Source organism: Moschus berezovskii, chromosome 8 (genome assembly GCF_049115385.1).
Source record: "Moschus berezovskii isolate FMDL1 chromosome 8, NW_MosBer_1.0, whole genome shotgun sequence".
In the NCBI taxonomy this organism is placed as follows: Eukaryota; Metazoa; Chordata; class Mammalia; order Artiodactyla; family Moschidae; genus Moschus; species Moschus berezovskii.
In genome coordinates, this window is record NC_142467.1 from 65,873,184 (window position 1) to 65,889,947 (window position 16,764).

At 39.6% G+C, this 16,764-nt stretch overlaps 1 pseudogene; it reads right to left on the reverse strand.

Moving 5' to 3' along the window:
* Nucleotides 1-10,966: 10,966 nt before the first annotated feature.
* On the reverse strand, nt 10,967-11,085 carry LOC129559622 (5S ribosomal RNA; annotated as a pseudogene).
* Between the last annotated feature and the right edge of the window lie 5,679 nt (nt 11,086-16,764).

Below are 16,764 nucleotides of genomic sequence, written 5' to 3' on the forward strand. Positions count from 1 at the left end.
ATATTGTCACCCTGCTTATTTAACTTATATGCAGAGTACATCATGAGGAACGCTGGGCTGGAAGAAGCACAAGCTGGAATCAAGATTGCCAGGGGAAATATCAATAACCTCAGATATGCAGATGACACCACCCTTATGGCAGAAAGTGAAGAGGAACTCAAAAGCCTCTTGATGAAAGTGAAAGAGGAGAGTGAAAAGTTGGCTTGAAGCTCAACATTCAGAAAACTAAGATCATGGCATCTGGTCCCATCACTTCATGGGAAATAGATGGGGAAACAGTAGAAACAGTATCAGACTTTATTTTTGGGGGCTCCAAAATCACTGCGGATGCTGATTGCAGCCATGAAATTAAAAGACGCTTACTCCTTGGAAGAAAAGTTATGCCCAACCTAGATAGCGTATTAAAAAGCAGAGACATTACTTTGCCAATCAAGGTCCATCTAGTCAAGGCTATGGTTTTTCCAGTGGTCATGTATGGATGTGAGAGTTGGACTGTGAAGAAAGCTGAACGGCGAAGAATTGATGCTTTTGAACTGTGGTGCTGGAGAAGACTCTTGAGAGTCCCTTGGACTGCAAGGAGATCCAACCAGTCCATTCTAGAGGAGATCAGTCCTGGGTGTTCATTGGAAGGACTGATGCTAAAGTTGAAGCTCCAATACTTTGGCCACCTCATGTGAAGAGTTGACTCACTGGAAAAGACGCTGATGCTGGGAGGGATTGAGGGCAGGAGGAGAAGGGGACGACAGAGAATGAAATGGCTGGATGGCATCACCGACTCAATGGACAGGAGTTTGAGTGAGCTCTGGGAGTTGGTGATGGACAGGGAGGCCTGGCGTGCTGTGATTTATGGGGTCGCAAAGAGTCGGACACAACTGAGTGACTGAACTGAACTGATTCCCCTCTCTGTGTTTGTGTTTTGGCTGTTTGTTTGGACACATGCACTTCCAGATGTTAGACTTGTTTTACAATAAATGCTATCTCTGATGACAACTCAATAAATACAGCCAACAGGACAGAATGTATATGTGACTGTCTCACCACCAGGTGGCAGATGCACTTATTTTCAGTGAGCTTTTAAGCATTCAGGTTTAAAACAGGTTTTACTTTCATTTCCTACGAGGTAAAAAGGTTGACATCATCTTCTTCGGCTGAACTCTATGCACCAACACCATATATCCTAGGGATTGTTTACACAGGAGGAAGGAGGAAGTATATATAGGCATATATGTGGAAATCTACTGTCTAAAGGGGACCTGTTCTTCTCCAAGGTTGTTCAGAGTAGTTATCTCTTAAACAGCTGGGGCAAGGAATTCTGGAGATGACCAGAGGCTGGACCGGCTGGGAGCTGGACATAATCTACCTTAATGTCCATCCTTTCCTTCGGGTGAGAGAGTTCTTTGTTTTGCATAGAATGGTGGGAGGACCTGCAGGGGAGTTTTAACTCCAGGCTATTTTGAGCCATGTAACTTTCCTTCACTTTGTACCCCTTGATGTGCTTAGTCACTCAGTCATTTCCAACTCATTGCGACCCCATGGATGATAGCCCGCCAGGCTCCTCTGTCCATGGGGATACTCCAGGCAAGAATACTGGAGTAGGTTGTCATGCCCACCTACAGGGAGTCTTCACAACTCAGGGATTGAACCCAGGTCTCCCACATTGCAGGCGGATTCTTCACCATATGAGTCACCAGGGAAGCCCGTCCCTCTTGATGGGTTTGTCTAAATTATTTTAGTCTGGTGAGTCATGAGGACCTCTTTCTCTCTCCGCCCCCTGCCCCTCTCTTTCATCAACAGACAAGTATTTGCTTTCATTTAGATTACCATGAAGAAGGCTGAGCCCCCAAAGAATTGATGCTTTCGAACTGTGGTGCTGGAGAAGACTCCTGAGAATCCCTTGTACTGCAAGATCAAACCAGTCAATCCTAAAGGAAAGGACTGATGCTCAAGTTGAAGCTCCAGTACTTTGGCCATCTGATGTGAAGAACCAACTCACTGGAAAAGACCCTGATGCTGGGAATGACTGAGGGCAGGAGAAGGGGCGACAGACAAAGACAGTTGGATGGCATCATTGATTCAATAGACATGAGTTTGAGCAAACTCCAGGAGACAGTGAAAGATAGGAAAGCCTGGTGTGCTGCAGTCCATGGGGTCACAAAGAGTTGGACACAAGTTAGCAACTGAACAACAAGATCACTGTGGCAAAGCGTATTTTCTTAAGATTGCCACAAAAATATTCCCCATCCCACATGCTGTTGTGCAAAGCAGTTTTGTCAGTGCCCCATCAATTTTTGCTGTTGTTTAGTCGCTAAGTTGTGTCTGACTCTTTTGCAACCTCAAGGACTGAAGCCCGCCAGGATCCTCTGTCCATGGGATTTCCCAGACAAGAATACTGGAGTGGGTTGCCATTTCCTTCTGCAGGGGATCTTCCTGACCCAGGGATTGAACCCACATCTCCTACATTGGCAGGTGGGTTCTTTACCACTAAGCCAACAGGGAAACCCACCCCATCAACAGGTAGAACCTAATTCCCCTCCCCTTGAATCTGAGTGGGCTTGTGATTCACATATAACCAAGAGAATGTGGCAGTTTATGAAATGATCCTATATGACTTCTGAGGCTACACAACTTTATCCTTTTTTGATGGAAGCTTTCACAGGTGAACCTGAGCCACTGAGTAAGTAGACGAACTGTCCTGAGGCTGCTGTGCTCTGAGGAAGTTCAAGGTAGCTTGCATACAGAAGCCATGACACTTGATGAAGAGAGGTGCCCACCACCACCAGCTGATCCCAGCCCCACTCTGTTCCAGCTTTGGCCACCAGTGGACTGCCTGAGAGACTATAGCCAGAGATGTACAGCTTGAGCTCTTTCCAAATTCCTGTCCCACTGAAACAAAGATTTAAAATTGTTTTAAGTCAATAAGTTTTGATGATTTTTTTTTTTTTTTGGGCCGCACTGTGCAGCACACAGGATCTTAGTTCCCTAACCAGGCATGGAACCTGTGCCCCCTGCAATGGAAGCAGGTAACCCTAACCATGGAACCACCAGGGAATTTCCTGGGTGTTTTTTTAAAATAGAATAGATAATTGGATCATGTTATTTTATAATGTAATACCTTTCATCTGAAGAGAATATTTAATTAATTAATAAATCAGTACTTTGGGCATGTATTCACATAGTTATTCTTCCAAGCTCCTTTCCTGCTTTATCATTTTGATGTTGTATTTTGATGGACCCAATGTACTCATTATTATTTCATCAATACTGGATATTCTTTGCAGTTATACAAAAGGAGATTAAACTGAGCTCCTTCAATAATTAAGTAGCCTCCCAAGATATACGAGAGAGTTATGTCCTGAAGCACAGGTTAGATCAGGCAATGTATATTAGTTAAAGAAACTCTTTTTAAAAAGAGGGGGAAAAAAAGGACTTGCCTGGTGCTCCAGTGGCTAACACTCCCCAGTCCCAAGGCAGAAGACCCAGGTTCCATCCCTGGTCAGGAAAATAGATCCTACATGCTGCAACTAAGAGTTCAAAACTAAAGATCCCTCATACAGTAACTGAAAGATCCCTCTTGCAGCAACAAAGACCCAGCACAGACAAATATATTTATATTCGTTTTAATCACAATCTCTTAGGGCACATACCCTAAGTTTCATTCCTAATCAGAATCATGCTTTACTTTGTTGTACATGAAAATGCACCTAGCATGATCACAAGTATAAACTCAACTATAAAACCAGAAGACCTCTGCATTTCTGACCTGGGTACTAAGCCCTTGGCATTTATGATTTTACTCAGAAGGCTTTCTCTCAGAGATATCATTCTTATTTGACTCATTAAAAAACTAAAGCACAGAGAAAACCACTCAGTGTCATATAGGGAGTTTCTGACAGAGCTGAGGCCAGAATATTAATCTGAATTCAAAATTTTTAAATTACTTTACAATCAGGAACCCATTTCAAATGTTATTACACTGTTAACCAATACTTCATAAGAGCTCATATACATAAATATTCACTTCAGTTCAGTTCAGTCGCTCAGTCGTGTCTGACTCTCCGCGACCCCATGAATCACAGCACGCCAGGCCTCCCTGTCCATCACCAACTCCCGGAGCTCACTCAAACTCATGTCCACAGAGTCAGTGATGCCATCCAGCCATCTCATTCTCTGTCGTCCCCTTCTCCTCCCGCCCCCAAACTTTCCCAGCATCAGAGTCTTTTCCAGTGAGTCAACTCGTCGCATGAGGTGGCCAAAGTATTGGAGTTTCAGCTTTACCATCAGTCCTTCCAATGAACACCCAGGATTGATCTCCTTTAGAATGGACTGGTTGGATCTCCTTGCAGTACATAAATATTAGATTTAACTAAATTGACTGTTTCAAAGCTAACAAGAAGGATCCTATTGAGAGAGGTTTAAGGTATAGGAGGGTAATTTTTAAGAAGAAAGTAGGGTGGGGGTCAAAGGATAAAGACAGTAAGAGACAGTAAGAGGAATGCCTCCTTTATTGTAACTGGAGGAGAGGACGAGTGCAGATAAGCTGTTTTCTCTGTAAGAAGAAAGGTGATCTGCTGAGAGCGAGCGAGCCTGTGGTAATACCTAAGTATCTAAGGAGGACGGAGAGTGGAAATCTGAAATAACCTAAACAAAATGCCATGAGAGCTGACTAAGGATACTACTAGGATAGTGTTGGGGATCCAGCTGTGGTTGCAAAGCAAGAATTTATAATGGCAACTGGCACAGTTAAGCATTTTTTTCCAATAGCATTTAGCAGCCCTGAAGTAAAAGGGAGCCAAAGTTAGGTCAGAGTTAGTGTTTTGCCAGGCTTGTGTGATGGAAAGACTAGGGGGTGGGGGAGAGTTAGTTAAAGATGATGATAGTTGCTAACGTCCTTATCAGTATTCCGTTCCGTTCCGTCGCTCAGTCGTGTCCGACTCTTTGCGACCCGGTGGACTGTAGCCTACCAGGCTTCTCCATCCATGGGATTCTCCAGGCAAGAATACTGGAGTGGGTTACCGTTTCCTTCTCCAGGGGATCTTCCCGACCCAGGGATCGAACCCGGGTCTCCCACGTTGGAGGCAGATGCTTTACCCTCTGAGCCACCAGGGAAGCCCCCTTATCAGTATAGTTGAGTCCTAATATTAATTTGAAAGGGAAATCTTAAGAGTTGGCTAGTCCTTATGTACATGATCACTTGGTAAACCTAACAATCATTTATAATCAGGGTATTGATTATCTAATGTTCCATAACAAATTCCCTAAAACTTTGTCTTAAAATAGTAATAACCATTTATCATATCATACCATTTATGTGGGTCGGGAATTCAGAAGGGGCTTACCTGGGCCATTCTGGTTCAGGATCTGTCATACAGTTGCAGTCAGGATGCTAGCTTGGGCTCCAGTTATTTGTGGGCTTGACTGGGGCTGGAAGATCTGCTTCCAAGATGGCAACTTGACAATTTGAGTGTTGGCAGGAAGGCTCAGTTCTTAATCATGTGGATCTCTCCATAGGACAGTTTCTATGTTCTAATGACATGACAGATGGCTTCCCCCAGACCAAGTGATCCAAAAGAACAATGATAAAGCTGAAGTCCTTTATGTCCTAGACTCTGAAATCACACATCATTTCTGTAACATCCTGTTGACCATACATCTTACCATGTGCGTGTAGGGTGGGACTACACAAGAACATGAATGCCCGAAGGTAAGGATTGCTAGGAGCCAGTTTGGAAGCTGGCTTATCACAACTAATAAGGTATGAATTCCTATAATATTAACACTTGATGATGTTATAAGTAATAAGAAAATACCATCAGATCAGATCAGATCAGTCGCTCAGTCGTGTCCGACTCTCCGCGACCCCATGAATCACAGCACGCCAGGCCTCCCTGTCCATCACCAATTCCCGGAGTTCACTCAAACTCATGTCCACAGAGTCGGTGACGCCATCCAGCCATCTCATTCTCCATCGTCCCCTTCTCCTCCCGCCCCCAACCTTTCCCAGCATCAGAGTCTTTTCCAGTGAGTCAACTCAGTCGCATGAGGTGACCAAAGTATTGCAGTTTCAGCTTTAGCATCAGTCCCTCCAATGAACACCCAGGACTGATCTTTAGAATGGACTGGTTGGATCTCCTTGCAGTATAAGGGACTCTCAAGAGTCTTCTCCAACACCACAGTTCAAAAGCATTGATTCTTCGGCGATCAGCTTTCTTCACAGTCCAACTCTCACATCCATACATGACCATGGGAAAAACCATTGCCTTGACTAGACGGACCTTGGTTGGCAAAGTAATGTCTCTGCTTTTTAATATACTATCAAGGTTGGTCATAACTTTCCTTCCAAGGAGTAAGCGTCTTTTAATTTCATGGCTGCAATCAGCATCTGCAGTGATTTTGGAGCCCAAAAAAATAAAGTCTGACACTGTTTCCACTGTTTTTCCATCAATTTCCCATGAAGTGATGGGACCAGATGCCATGATCTTTGTTTTCTGAATGTTGAGCTTCAAGCCAACCTTTTCACTCTCCTCTTTCACTTTCCTCAAGAGGCTTTTGAGTTCCTCTTCACTTTCTGCCATAAGGGTAGTGTCATCTGCATATCTGAGGTTATTGATATTTCTCCCGGCAATCTTGATTCCAGCTTGTGCTTCTTCCAGCCCAGCGTTCCTCATGATGTACTCTGCATAGAAGTTAAATAAGCAAGGTGACAATATACAACCTTGACGTACTCCTTTTCCTATTTGGAACCAGTCTGTTGTTCCATGTCCAGTTCTAACTGTTGCTTCCTGACCTGCATACAGGTTTCTCAAGAGGCAGGTCAGGTGGTCTGGGATTCCCATCTCTTTCAGAATGTTCCACAGTTTATTGTGATCGACACAGTCAAAGGCTTTGGCATAGTCAATGAAACAGAAATAGATGTTTTTCTGAAACTCTCTTGCTTTCTCCATGATTCAGCCGATGTTGGCAATTTGATCTCTGGTGCCTCTGCCTTTTCTAAAACCTGCTTGAACATCTGGGAGTTCACGGTTTACCTACTGCTGAAGCCTGGCTTGGAGAATTTTGAGCATGACTTTACTAGCGTGTGAGATGAGTGCAATTGTGCGGTAGTTTGAGCATTCTTTGGCATTGCCTTTCTTTGGGATTGGAATGAAGAGACTGACCTCTTCCAGTCCTGTGGCCACTGCTGAGTTTTCCAAATCTGCTGGCATATTGAGAAAATACCATACAAAATACCTATCCAAGCCATTAGCTAATGGTCAGTTACCTACTTACCTAATATGTTCTTCATTCCCCTTTCAACTCACTGAATCTGATTTTTTTCAGATGTACTTGAGCTTACAACACATTTTAGAAGTTCTGTTTAGGAAATGCCAAATCTTCAAGCAATAAAGAAATCCATAAATTATGATTCAACTTACTGCATTTGATACTATACTCAAGGTAGCATTTGGAGATACTGATTCACTATCTTCAAAATATTAAAACTGACATCAAAATGGTGACTATAAAAAAGGACAGGGAGTTTCCTGGCAGTCCAAGGGTTAAGACTCAGGGTTTTTAGTACCGTGGCCTTGGGTTCAATCCCTAGTCAAGGAACTAAGATCCTACAAGCCACATGGAACAACTAAAAAAAAAGGCAACAGGCTATATATATCTTTTGTTTAAAAATAGCATATGCTAAAAATCTCTGTGACATAAATCATAGCAATTTTTTGTTTTTTGGATCTGTCTCTTAAAGGAAAAAAATAAACAAATGGGACCTAATTAGACTTAAAAGCTTTTGCACAGTAAAGGAAACCATCAGAATCTACTAAATGGGATGAAATATTTGCTTATGATATGCCTGGTAAGGGATTAATATCCCAAATACAAAAACAGTTCATAGAAATCAACATCAAGAAACAAACAACCCATTTAAAAAATGGACAGAAGACATGAACAGACATTTCTCCAAAGACATACTGATGACCAACAGGCACATGAAAAGATATTCAACATCATTAATCATCAGGGAAATGCAAATTGAAATCACAATGAGATAGCACCTCACACCTGACAGGATGGCTTCATCAAAAAGACCACAAATGTTGGCAAGGATGTGGAGAAGAGAGAATGCTCATACACTATTGACGGGAATGTAAACTAGAGCAGCCACTGTGGAAAACAGTATGGAAGTTTCTCAAAAAACTAAAAATAGAAATACCATATGACACTGCAATTCCACACCTGGATATATATCTGAAAAAACCAAAAACACTAATTTGAAAAGATACGTGCCCCTCGAAGTTCCTAGCAGTGTTATTTATAGTTGCCAAGCAACCTAAGTGTCCATCAATAGACAAATGGATAAAGAAGAAGCAGTGTATATGTATACAATGGAATACTTAAAAAAAAAAAAGTCATAAAAAAGGATGAAATTCTGCCATTTGCAACAAGATAGATGGATTTGAAGGGTATTATGCTAGGTGAAATATGTCAGACAAAGAAAAACAAATATCATATGCTGTCACTTATATGTGGCATCTAAAAAATAAATTAGTGAATATAACAAAATGGAAAGAGAGTCACAAATAGTACAAACTAGTGGTTATCAGTGGGGAGGGGAGGAGAGAAGGGCACAATACGGGTAGGGGCTTAAGAGGTACAAACTAGTATAAAATAAACAAGCTATGGGACATACTGTACAAAATAGGGAAGTCAGCCAATATTTTATAATAACTATAAATGGAGTATAACCTTTAAAAACTGTGAATTACTATGTTGTACACTTGAACCTTATATAGCATTGTACATCAATTACTATATTTCAATCTTTTAAAAAGCAAGCAAACAAAAAAAACAGTGCATGCAATTCTTAAGAAGGAAGGTAAAATCATTCAAGTTTTCAAAGTGTCCTTACAGCCAAGTTTTCCAAGCAAGAATAACTGTACAGGGAATTCCCTAGTGGTCCAGTGGTTAGGACTTCGTGCTTTCAGGGCTGAGGTTGTGGGTTTGATCCCTGGTAGGGAAAATAAGATCCCTAATGCTGTGTGGCAAAACAAACAAACAAAAAAACAACTGTGCATCAGTTGATGTTCTTTTTCTTTCTCTGATCCATTCACCACTCCAGATAACTCAGATAACGAGAAAGTTAAAAGACTATCTTATGATACTGCCTGATGTTCCGCTGATTCAAATACTAAAATACCCAAATAAATGGGCATGTTTTACAAATTAAAATATCCAGCATCTTCTTTCATTTTATTAAGATACTTTTATGTTAAAAGGCCTTTCAGAATGTATAACAAAAGTTAAAATTCTCATACTAAAATGTGTCAGGTGCTGGGTTAAATATTTTAGTTTGGTTATATATCCCATATTATTCTTGCAATATCCCTGACATAGACATGATACAGATTTTTTTTAATGAAAATAAAAGAGTAAGTAAGTAGCCTAAGTTCCCACATTAAATGACAGAGCTTGAATTTGAACCCCAAATTAAACTGTCAGTATGCCAATTACCCAAATGCATTATTCTCATTTAATTCTCACTACAAACCCATTTCTGAGGCTTAGAAAGAATAAGCAACAACTTGGGAAAGGTCATAAACTAATGAGTAGCTGTTCAGGGACTCAAACCCAGGTCTATCTCTAAATCCAGTGTGTTTTGCTACAAACATAAAAAGGAAGAGAAAAGTAACATATTACAAATATCAAACTAGGAAGATGAAATAGATAAGTTACTGAAATAGGCAGTGAAGGCCTTGGAACAACACTTTACCAGTAGTCAATATATCTATTCCAAATAAAGGTTCAAACTTTTCACAAAGGCTAGATCAACAATATCTAACTTCATATAAGCAAATTGCAACAAAAAAATATTACTTTGTCAAATGCCATGAAAAGAACAAATCTGTATCCAAATACTTCTCACTGAGAAGCTGATGTGGGGTGCTGTGGCAGAGGTGAAGGGAAGAGAGAAAAACATATAAAGGACGCTTTAGGAGAGCAGGAAACTGGCAATTGTATGGTAAGACATCTGTGTGCGGAGGACTATAATTTGAAAACAAAAGTAATATGCTTAGCCATATTTCATTCACACTTCTGAAGTCTGCTCAGAGGGATACCCTAGAATCTAAAATTCACTGGGAACAGATCTCAAGCCAGATGTTGTACTTCAAGCTAGTGTCCTGTTTTCTTTGTTTTCCTTGCTCATTCCACCTTTCTTTAAATATCGTTTGTTTATTAAAAAAATTATTTTTTAATAATAGTATCATTGTAAGGATTCTCTCAGTTTACATATTTTGTAAAATAGCAATTCTGGAAAATGAAGAAAATTCTTTCAAAACCCATACATCCTAAAATTCAAGGTACAACACACCGCTTCCCTAAATTGCCTTGCTAAGTCAAAAGATCTCTTTTTGTGAGTCTGGGACATCTTGTCACATCAAAATGCAAGAAAATAGATGAAGAATACTAGGGTTATGCCAAAATGATCAAGGAGTCAAACTAGCTCCTACCAAAGATGGAACAATTTGAGCATAAAAATGAGTAATTTCAATAGAAGGAGATGCATGATACACGTTAGAATCCATGAGTTCATACTGATAAAAAAAAAAACGCTTTTTAAACTTTTAATGGATCAAAATTATGTCAATGATTCTATTTGGAAGTAGAGAAATCATGACTGACTAGTTTCCCTATCACTTCATGAACTAGGTGTTCTTACTATGCTATCAACCAGGTTAGGTCCTGCTGTCTCTACAATGAGGCTTATTTAGGTCAAAGCAGCCAACCAATACTGAGAATGCAGGGCTTGGAAGTCTCTAGTATCCTCAGCAAGTGACCAGTGAAGAGCGCATGCTCACCCTCTGTTGCTAAAATGGAATAAAGGAACTTTTAGGAACTTTTAATTGACTCCTTTAAAGAGTTCACTCTTCAATACTGATCTGCAAATAAGTACGGTTTCTTTGCTTTTTTTTTTTTTATTATTAGTCTACAGTATTTGGTATTCCCATGCGGTCTCCCACCCAAGTACTAACCAAGCCCAACCCTACTTAGCTTCCAAGATCAGATGAGATCAGGCGCGTTCAGGGTGGTGTGGCCGTAGACTGCTTTTGTTTTTAAATGAAGTGCAGCTGATTTACAACATTATCTTAGTTTCAGGTGCACAATACAGTGATTCAATATTTCACAGATTTTACTCCATTTAAGTTATTCCAGGACTTGCCTGAAGGTCCAGTGGTTAGGACCCTGTACTTCCACTGCAGGGGGCAGTTCCTTCCTGGTGAAGGAACTAAGATCCCACATGCTGCATGACATAGTCAAAAACTTTAAATTACATTGTTAAATTAAAAACAAAGTTATTACAAACAAAAGCAGAACACTCTTTGATATAAACCACAGCAATATCTTGCTCCACCTCCTAGAGTAATGAAAATAAAACCAAAAATAAACAAATGAGACCTAATTAAACTGAAAAGGTTTTGTACAGCAAAGGAAGTCATAAACAAATCAGAAAGACAACCCACAGAATGGGAGAAAATATCTGCAAGGTGACCAAAAAGGAATTAACATGTACTCACTGCTATATTTAAAATGGATAACCCAACAAGGTCTTCTGTATAGCACAGGGAACTCTGCTCAATGTCATGTGGCAGCCTGGATGGGAGAGGAGTTTGGGGGAGAATGGATACATGTATATGTACAACTGAGTCTCTTTGCTGTCACCTGAAACTATAACAGTATTGTTAATTGGCTATACTCCAATGTAAGATAAAAAGTTAAAAAAACATCCAGTGCAAAACTTCAAAGATAGCATCAAAATCATTCTTTACTTCTCTGTAAGTGTACTTAAAATGGGTGAACTGTATACTTAAAATGGGTGAAATGTTTTGATATGTAAATTATACTTCAATAAAGAGACAGCAATTAAATAACTTTTTAAATAATTATTGGAACATTAGGACAAAAATTTTTTTTTGGCTGTCTATGCAGTTTGCAGGATCTTAGTTCCCCAACCAGGAACTGAACCTGGGCCCTAGGCAGTGGAAGCAGAATCCTACCCACTGAACCAACAGAATATTCCCAAATTAGTACAATTTTAACACTGTCTGGATATTTGGTGATATCGAGGAATTATTAAAGTGTAAATAATGCTGTCATGTGTATGTGTTTTATATCAGTTTTAGATAAATGTATTGAAATATTTTAGGAAGACATGATTTGGAGAACTTGCTTCAATACAACTGAGGGGGAAAGAGAGTGGTAGGGATACAGATTTTTTAAAAAATAGGTCCTGAATTTCAATCACTAAAGCTTGTTGACAGCCACATGGACAGTGATTATACTCTTATTTTTACTAAGTTTTCTCTAAGTTTGTAATTTCAAAAAATTTTTTTAAATTATGTATTTATAGATGCGTCAGGTCTTAGTTATGGCACACAGGACACCTCACTGCAGCGAGGGCTTCTCTCTAACCGTGGTGCATAGGCTTACCAGGCGTGGCTCTCGGGCTCAGTAGTTGCAGTGCGTGCGCTTAGCTGCCCTATGGCATATGGGATCTTACTTCTCCAACCAAGAATCAAGCCTGCACCCCCTTCACTGGAAGGTGGATTCTTTACTGAACCACCAGGGAAGTCCCAACAAAAGTTTAAAAATAAATAAATGGAATTTTTACAAACTCTTCTTGTGTACTGTTTTTGTTACAGGTTCATAGCTACTCCAAAAAAAAAAAAAATTCATCAGCTTCAGTTATCAGCCATTGTGCACCTGGCATACTGAAGATGTATAACACTTTGTAGTTATTATTTGTTTCTTTATATTACACAGGGAGCACAACAGCCATGTAAGTAGCCCTGAACATGATTTGAAAGCCAGTCATCACAGCTTATGAATGACCTCTTATCTGATACTTCATTAATTTACTTTCTATTGAAGTACAGTTGATTTACAATGTTGTGCTGATTGCTGGTGTACAACAAAGTGACTTAGTTATACATACATACTTTTTCATATTTTTTCCACTATGGTTTATTACAGGATTCTCTGATACTTCTGAGCTTATAGAGAGTAAGCACAATAACCAGTTTTTCTGTCGAAATTCCTCTAAAAACAAGCCTAAAGAGCTTAGGACTAAGCAGATGGGTTAGCGTTTCACTGGCTCTGTGCTAAAATTAAGTAGCTAATTTGAGAGATAAAGCATGTTAAAATATCAATTCAGAACAAAAAAAAATCGCATTACATGGTTTATGTTCTACATATTTAAAGCATTTGTTTTCTAGTATGGGTTCCTAGAGGAAAGGGACTTGAGTCTTGTTCAGCATGTGAGCTGCTCTTAATACATTGTAGGGGAGATGCTCAAAAGTTACTAAGGTTGTTGAATTTATTAGGCCAGTTGAAAGCTGGGAAAGGACTAATTAAAATGGCTTATTTTAAACTAAAATATAATAAATTCTTTATGTTCAAAAGTGGTCCTCAAACCTGTTAGAATGGCTTTTATCAAAAGGACAAGAAATAACAAGCATTGGAGAGCATGTGGAGAAAAGGGAACCCTTGGGTACTGTCAGCGGGAACGTAAATTGGCGCAGCCACTATGGAAAATAGTGCAGAGGTTCCTCAAAAAATTAAAAATAGAAATTACCATGTGATCTCGCAAATCCATACTGGGTATTTATCCAAGAAAATGAAAACACTAGCACTTCCATGTTCTTTGCAGCATTATTTACAATGGCCAAGATATGGAAACAACCCAAGAGTTCATCAGTAGAACAGACAAAGAAAACACGATATATTGAAATAGATATCTATGTTTATCTATATACAGAAATATTATTCAGTCATAAAAAAGAATATCTTTCCATCTGCAACAACATGGATGGATCCATGGGGTACTATGCTAAGTGAAATAAGTCAGACAGACAAAGACAAATACTGTATGATCTCAGCTTTAAATGGAATCTATAAAACCAAAACCAAGCTTACAGAGAATAGATTGGTATGTAACAGATTGGTGGGGGGTAGGGTGTCTGCTAAATGGATAAGTGGAGTCAAAAGGTACAAACTTCAGGTTATAAAATAAGTAATTCATGGAGATGCAATGTGCAACATGGCGACTATAGCTATTACTACTGTACTGGTGGCTCAGTGGTAAACAATCTGCCTGCCAATGCAGGAAACACAGGTTTAATCCCTGGGTCAGGAAGATCCCCTGCAGAAGGAAATGGCAACCCACTCCAGTATCCTTGCCTGGGAAATCCCATGGACAGAGAAGCCTGGTGGGATATAGTCCATGAGGTCACAAAAGACTTGGATACAACTTAGTGACTATACACCAATACCTAACCACGTCTCCTATGTGTGCATGTGTATGCACACACTCTCACACTCCATAGCCTACTTAATCCTGTGTCACCACTTATTATCTTCAACTCCTCTCTTTCCCTCATTACTGATACCAAGTTTTATTAACTGCCTGTTTCAGGTCATAACCTGTCCACTTCTCTTTCCCATTGCCCGATCTTAATCAGAGTATCTCACCCAAATGAGATTTTACCACTGTGCCTGCCTCTGATTTCTACTCCTCCAAGCCAACCTAAACTTCGAGTGTCATTTCCTTATTTAAAACTTCCTAATGGCTCACCATTGTCTCAAAAAAAAGAAACTTTAAATTGATTGTCTGGGCTCTTCTATGATCTGATCCATTTCATCTCCCCTCAGCCCTTGCTCACCACTCCCACCTACCATACACAATAAATTGTTTAAAGAATATCATGCTTTCCAGGCTTACATATATGTGTCTGTGTGCATATGTTGTTTTCCTGTCTCTAATACTCTCCTCCTTTCACACCAATCTGAACTCATCTTTCAGCTCTCAGCTTAAACATCTTTTTGAGTATTCTCATAGCCCGCTTCATTTGTCTCAGAAATACTATTCATCATATTTTATAATTTCCTACTTATCCAAATCTTTCATTAGACACAAAGCAATAGTCTAGCGTACTCAGAAGAGTGTTTGGCTCAATGACGGCATGCTGATCTTCAGTAAATGTTTTTTAAAAAATGACAGCTAATAATGATTTAAACTAGCTTCACAACCCTCAATTTGGCTTCCTGTAATCTGTAGGATTTTTGCTTCTTAATTCTACTCCAACTTCAGCCCACAACCTTTATTCACCTATAGGGATGTTGCACTAAAATCCATTCTCTTCTTGCATAACTAGACCTGGCTTCTCAAGTAGAGACTACATTTCCCCATTGCCTCTTAAGGCTATATGTATTCCTGTTATCAACCTACAGTCAAAAGAACATGAGAAGTTATACAACTTATAGCTTAGATTTCCAAAGGCCATTCCTTCAGGGGCTAAAACGAAAGCAACTGAGTTATCTCAGAAGCCACGTTTTGAAAATGGCAAAATAAGAACCAGAAAGAAAGACTGGATGAAGGACAGCACAGGACACTTACATGGTGAGAAATATGCTTTATCAGAGCCATCACATTTTGGGGTCTCTTTGTTACTACTTTCACTACCATAAGGCCTAGTACACAGAATACAGAGAGGCAGATGAAATAGGAGACTTCGGATTTTCAGAAAAATGACATAGACCTAATAAAGATTAAAAATTCCAATATAAAAAATTTATGATGAACCCAGCGTCACATAAATACAGAAAATAGAAATTTTTGAAACTAGTTAAAAATATCTTCCTTAATGAGAAAGAACTGACATTTATTTGAGACAAATTAATAAAATCAACAAGTAAAAACAAAACAAAAAAGACAAGGAAAAGGAACTTCCGTGTCTGTGGTGCTGGTAGGTAGTGTGCAGCTAGGGTAGCAACTAGGGTGACTGCCATTCTACATGCAACCTGTCCCAAAAAAAGTTAGGCCAAGGACAGTGGGGCAAATGACAGACCACAGACCACAATCCAGCTTCAGAGGTCACAAACCAACACCAGGCAGGTCAAAGACAAAATGGGTAGATTCTTATAAAAACACCACGCTCATATGGAAATAAATGCCTGAAAGAATGACAATCTTTAAAAGATTTCTGAAGATTTAAAAACTTTATAAAGATTTTTAAAGTCATGAGAAAAAAGACAGAGAAAACTTAAAAAACAACAAAAAAGCCCTGTCACTTTCCTTGTAAAGAAGCTGCTTTAAGAGCCCTTCCGTTCCATTCCGTTCTGTCGCTGAGTCGTGTCTGACTCTTTGCGACCCCATGGACTGTAGCCTACCAGGCTTCTCCGTCCATGGGATTCTCCAGGCAAGAATACTGGAGTGGGTTACCGTTTCCTTCTCCTTAAGAGCCCTTAGGTTCTCAGAAAAGAATTTTAGCTACTGGCAAGGCAGTAAAATGAATGTATTAGAATTCCATAGTCACATTTATCTATTTCAGGGCCAGCACAAAAACACCTACTACTAAAACCAGAACACCAGCTTTAAACTCATCCAGTGGTGAGCAGAATTTTAAGAGCTCCAGTTCTACACAGGTTCAGATACTGACTCTGAACTGGGTATTGTGACTCTGGGTAAATTACTTAACTTGTCTGTGATTCAAGTTTTCTTACCAGTAAAGGGATATTCCAACTCATTTAGCACCTTCAGTAGAACCGCAATGGTTTAATGAAATAAATCAAGTATTTTTTATGGCAAGTATGTACTAAAAAGCCATTACTACTGTACCCACTATACTTTCACTCCAGTAGGCTTTTGTATTTTGTTTTTTAGCCAAGATTTTTACTTGGCACTGACTTCAAAACAGCTTCAAGTTTCCTTTAAGTGTGTAACCT